This window comes from Cebus imitator, unplaced genomic scaffold, assembly GCF_001604975.1.
Source record: "Cebus imitator isolate Cc_AM_T3 unplaced genomic scaffold, Cebus_imitator-1.0 Scaffold337, whole genome shotgun sequence".
Taxonomy (NCBI): Eukaryota; Metazoa; Chordata; class Mammalia; order Primates; family Cebidae; genus Cebus; species Cebus imitator.
In genome coordinates, this window is record NW_016107652.1 from 2,292,737 (window position 1) to 2,298,736 (window position 6,000).

Consider the following 6,000-nt stretch of genomic DNA (forward strand, 5'->3'; position numbering starts at 1 on the left):
GCTTATTTCCTTGAGTTTGAAATAATAGACTTATAAACACAGGCATTTGGATGCTGGATTGTCTGATTTTTTAAATGGATTAATATGAACAAAATAAATGCTTGATAATGCAGGGTTTCTGGCAAGTTTTATCACAATAGATGATCGTGTTTAGACTAGACTATCTCTGTTTAGAGTAATTCTGTCAATACAAACCTGAACACCTTTAATTGTTAGTCTTTCTATACAATTGCAACTAACGTTTGCTTGTTTGACTTAATAAATACAGTTGATGGCAACTACCAGTGTCTCTGAGGATTTATTTTTCCAGAAAGGAAGTACTTTGATTCATAAAACCAATTTATATTTTAATTACTACCTTGGCAGAACACTTGGTCAAATTGCCAGCACTATAGCAAATAATATCAATAATTTAAATTACGGAAAAGATGGGAAGTCAGGAATTTCTCAAATCACCAATTATTTCCTGGTTGTTTATTTCAATTTTACTGAAATCATTAACAAAAGCTCAAGTGCCATAGGAGCAGGCAAAAAAATTATCATTTTCTTAAATATTCTGGCATCCATCAGTGCCAACATTGTAGAGTAGAACTCAGTCTAAAAATAAAACAACTTCAGACCATTTATGTTTGCTCTAAAGTAAGCAATGAAATAAGCAAGTGGAATTAGTGCAGGTAACCATTAACTAATTCACACACTGTTTGATCTTCCATTAGATATCAGGTACGATGTGATGCAAAGAGAGTACACAAATATATTTATGACATAGTCATTTCTCTTGAGAAGCAAATGGCCAATTCAGGGAGAAATATTCAATATAAAGGTAATTACAATGCTACATGACAAGTTCAATAAAGAAAATGGGACAATAGTATTGTGAGGCCATCTGGGAATCCTGGGACCTGAACTGTGAGAATCTAGGAATGGTCAGAAAGGAAAACATTCACCTTGAGGAATTAGTGGGAATCAGAAAGGAGAGAAGGAGCACATCACAAAAATAAATAAAAGCATAATCAAAGGAAAAAGGGTAAGGCATGGCATGGATTATTGCTAAGCCCTCACACCAAGGGCACTCTTCAACAAGAAGGTAAATATCTGGTAAGTAGGAAGAACACTTTTAGCCATGTCACTACCAAATAAAAATGAGAAAAGAACAGAAAGAGGAAGAGGAGAGGAGGAAAAGGAGTAAGAAATATTACAGTTGTATGATTTATAGTGTATATTTTTATACCTCATTTTATTATAGAAAAATTCAGTGGGTGGACTTTTAAAATATAACTGCAAGATATAATTGATGAGGAGGTATAAGCTCAGAGAAGTTAAATAATTTGTCCAAGGTCATGCAGATTTTTTAAAGTGTCAGAAATAAGGCATCTATTAACATCGCAACAGAATTCCCTCCCCTTTCCATAGCTGCTGCTTCAGAAACATTGTCCCTTCAGCTGCAGCAAAGATGAGAAAAATGGTGTCAAATGTTCATGTCACAGAGAAGTGGCTCCACACACAAATCTTTCCATTTTTGCTTTCCCTAATGTAAATAATTTACGCAAATCCAAAGAACACAAAAACAAAATCTTGAGTCAAGTAAACCTGTATGGGTAGAAACAGACTCTGCAGTGCCTGCCATTCTATATGTGTCAGCCAGGTCCTGGCAACCGCGTAGTTAAGAGAATCTGGGGCCAGCTGGCCTGGGTTTGAAATCAAGCTAGTGAATTAAACACTCCATTTTCTCATCTGCAAGTGGGTATATGTAGAGCACTATTCTTAAAGGTTTTCTGCGAAATATAAATGTGTTACCTTATTTCAAGCTCTTCGAAAGAGTCCTTGCATTTGCTAAGTACTATGTGGATTGGTTCTTTATTGTTGTTTTACTTTATTTCTAAATTCATCAATATAGGAAATAATTACCACATTCTTATAGCTAAAGATGTTGGGGTTCAGGGGTTCAGGGGAGCCCTCAGTTCCCCTGAGAGGATGTTTCTCCAGGTTCTTAGTCTATCATTCCCCAAGAATGGGAGAGGAGGTCATGGCGCAGTGTGCAGTAAATGCCAGACTCAAAAGTGTTTGTAGAAAGTGATTTATTTAAGTAGAGAAAGAGAAACAGGAGAAGGAGAGAGAAAGAAATAGCAAACTCTCACACTGAGTGAGAGAATCCAGACAGATGGAATCCAGGAGAGGAAAGCAGCTTCCACACTGAGTGGAAGGGAATAGAGAGAGATGGAGTTTAGGAGGGGAAGACAGGCTTCCAGGAGGGAGTGTGGAAGGGGACTCCAGAGGGAAAATCCAGGAGAGAGGAAGATGGTTTCCACGAGGGAGTGTTCCTGGAAGGGTATCCAAACATGGAGTCCCAAGGGGTATGGAAGAATGGGGCTTTTAACCTGGAAGGAGTTCCAATGAAAGGAGTTCCTTAAAACTTCTGCTTGAGTGATTGACTTTTTGATTCTTCCCGTTCCCACTAAGCAAGAGACTGTTAAATATCCTGGATGGAGAGAGATGGAAGTGGGTCATGGTGCTGGGAAGTTCTTGCCATTAAAAATACACCCCCTTGTGGACCTGGAAGAGGACACTTTCCCTCAAAGAGACCAGAGACTACAGAAAAAGTGACTATAGAAGGTTTTACTAGTGGATTGCTCATTCAATTATATCTTTTAGAGATGCTGATATGAAAAATAACTACAAGTAGAATTGCTCTGGCTGAAGAGGACCAGGTGCATTCTCCCCCAGAATGGCTCATCCTCAAGACACTTCTGAAGAACTTTCAGGGAACTTGAACATCAAAGATTGAAAACTGTTACTAAGACAAGACCAAGTCTTTTATTTAAAAAAAATTTTGATTATCACGTAGAAGTTAGTAAACTTGCCAAGCGTCACAGAACAAGTGAGAAGAACCTGTTACCGTAGTCCCCACTTATCCATGGGTTTTGCTTTCCATGGTTTCAGTTACCTTTGGTGATCCACAGTCCAAAAATAGGTGAATACGGTACTAGAATTCAGGTTTCCTTGTACTGTAACATTCTCTTTCCCACAGCATTCTGTGGGTGGCTACACAAACTCTGGTATAATAAAGTAGTAGTTATATATAGCAGAGGACTGATGAATGTAGATGTGTTACCACCTACAGATGGATCCTCAGCCTATATGTTTCCCTCTACTTTTATTAAATGTGGGAATTTAGTTATTATTATTAAAGCCACGTTGTAAAGATAAGTGGAAAGGTTAACCTTTTGGGGGTAAAAAGCCATTACATAAATAATATTCTTTCTGTGGGTAATATTACAAAATCCGTATGTTAGAGAGCATTCAGATATTCCTCTAGCATATTTAAAGTGCTCCATGTAGACCATCTTGCAGTCACCTGTCTGATTTCTGAAGGTAACTTCTTAAGAATTGGATCATGGTCACAGTTTTGGGAACCCAGTCTTTTAATTGCCTTTATAAATTTTACTTTTATAAAAATTATCTGTATAAATTACAAGTGTGAGCCACCATGCCCAGCCTCCCAAAATCCACTTTAAAAGGAGGTTATGGAGAACAAAGAATTAATAAATATTTGAGGTAATGAATATGTTATTTACCCTGATTTGATCATTACACCATGTACAGATGTATGGCAATAACACATTCAACCCTATAGGTATGTACAAATATTATGTATAGATTTAAAAATAAGTAAATAAATGAAGTTCTTGACAGAGGCTGGTTTTGTAAGGCTGAGCCCTGCTGGGCCTCAGAGGAGGGAAAGTAGGACACACGCCTTTCTCTGCTTTTATGTGTGATTGCTTTCAGAACCACACACATTATGTCTACTGATAGTATAGAGCTAAAAAAAGTTTTAGTGAGGAATTCATTTTTTAGTGATGTTAATTCTGTTTCAAGTAGCAAATCACTATGATTTTTCAGTAGAATCATAAAAGAAGAAACTCTCCATTGTAATACAGAAGAGCATATAATACAAAGATAATTTTTTTGTGTTATTTTTGTTACTAACAAAGGTATAAACCAAGTCAAGATCTGATAGAAATTTGCTTTACCGCATAATTTGTAGGGCTATAACTCTTTTGTCATTCCCATGTTTAATATTCAGTATGCTGGATCACTTATTTTCTTCTCTCGTTGCTACAGCTCGATATTTTCTAGTTGTTTCTCTGTTCTTAAAAAATGACTTTGTCTAGTGACTATGAACGTCAACATAGTTTTTTCTCTGTTACAAGTAGAGACACTGTGTTCTTTTTCTGTTTGTTTCAGCACTTTTCAGGGAAATCTAACTGTTAAAAGCAAGAAAACCTATCAAATTTTCAACTCATAGAGGAGGGATGAGCGATACTTAAAAAATACAAGTACTTCAAAAATTATTCAAATTCCTGAATTCCATTCTTTGTACACAACAGAGCTGAATGGCTCTTCTTGAACAATATGTTGACCTATGTGTTCTAGTCCCCATTTGTAAAGCCATCAGAAACATATAAATGTGTTTTGTTTTCTATTGATTTGTTCCTCTTATCAAGAAAAGATTTATGCCTTGTTTTCTAAACAGCCTTGAAATACAAAGTGCTTTCTCGTTCCAGATGTTTCAATAGCACCTTATGTGAACCAAATGTCTTGGTTTCTTTAAGCTCATCACTAATGTCAGTGCATTTGAATGTCTTTCTGTTTAATTTGTTTAATTTCCATTAAAGACATTAAACAAATTAGCATACATCCATAAGCCAGAGACTTTAAAAAGCATTAGTCCAAACCTTAAGAAACTGTAAACAAGCAGGCAGCTCTTGATGTATAAACTGCATCTGTGCTGTCTCCTGGGAGTTTATACTAGTGAACTGTGTGGAGAGTTGAATGTCCTTTTTTGAAAATGTTTTTATAGTGTTTATTATCTATGAAAAATTTAAATAAACATCTTTATAATTGGGCTTTATCAGAGTATACTAGGAAAACACTGATGTTCCAATTTGGGATGCCAACCACATTTTCCTTCCCTGGTGTACTCTCAGCTATGGGAGTAGTACATTCCCTTCCTATATTCAATTTTTATAATAAAAACTTTCACAGCAGAAATAAGAATTGCAAGTTTCCAGCTCCAGCAGGCTGCCAAACAGGTAGAGTTCATTGAATTATTAGCCAAAACAGAGAAAAGATCTGTAGCCAGTGTTCCAAATTGAAGCACAGAAAGTAAAGGAGCGTTTCTGGGCTGCAGAAAGGTGACTGCCCAGTGAAACCATGTAGGTAAGGAGATAGATAGATAGATAGATAGGTAGGTAGGTAGATAGATAGATAGATAGATAGATAGATAGATAGATAGATGATAGATAGGTATATAATATGCTGCAATGACTTTTCGACCACTGTGTATGAAAGTGGATACATAAAATGAAAATGGAGATAAAACATTCCTATCACATACTGATGTCATAGTCCTCATGATGTCATAGTGCTGCCATTTTTATCATGTGTTTGTGATTATACTGGTGTAAACAAACCTACTGCACTGCCAGTTGTATAAAAGAACAGCATATACAATCATATATAGTGCATAATAATAATAATAATAATAATAAATGACTATGTTACTTGTTCATGTATTTTCTATGCTATACTTTTTTATTTTAGCGTGTACTCCTTCTACTTATCCTGTAATCCCAGCAATTTGGGAGACCGAGGCAGGTGGATCTCTTGAGGTCAGGAGTTCAAGAACAGCCTAGCCAAAACGGTGAAACCCTGTCTCTACTAAAAATACAAAATAACGGCGTGGTGGCATGCGCCTGTAATCCCATCTACTCAGGAGGCTAATGTAGGAGAATCGCTTGAATCCAGGAGGCGGAGGTTGCAGTGAGCCAAGATTGCACCACTGCACTGTAGCTTGGGTGACAGAGCAAGATCTGTCAAAAAAAACAAAACAAAACAAAAAAAAAACAGCTTCAGCCTCAGGCAGGTCTTTCAGGAGGTATTTCAGAAGAAAAGCATTGCCATGATAGATGGCAGCTCTATGCATGCTATTGCCCTTAA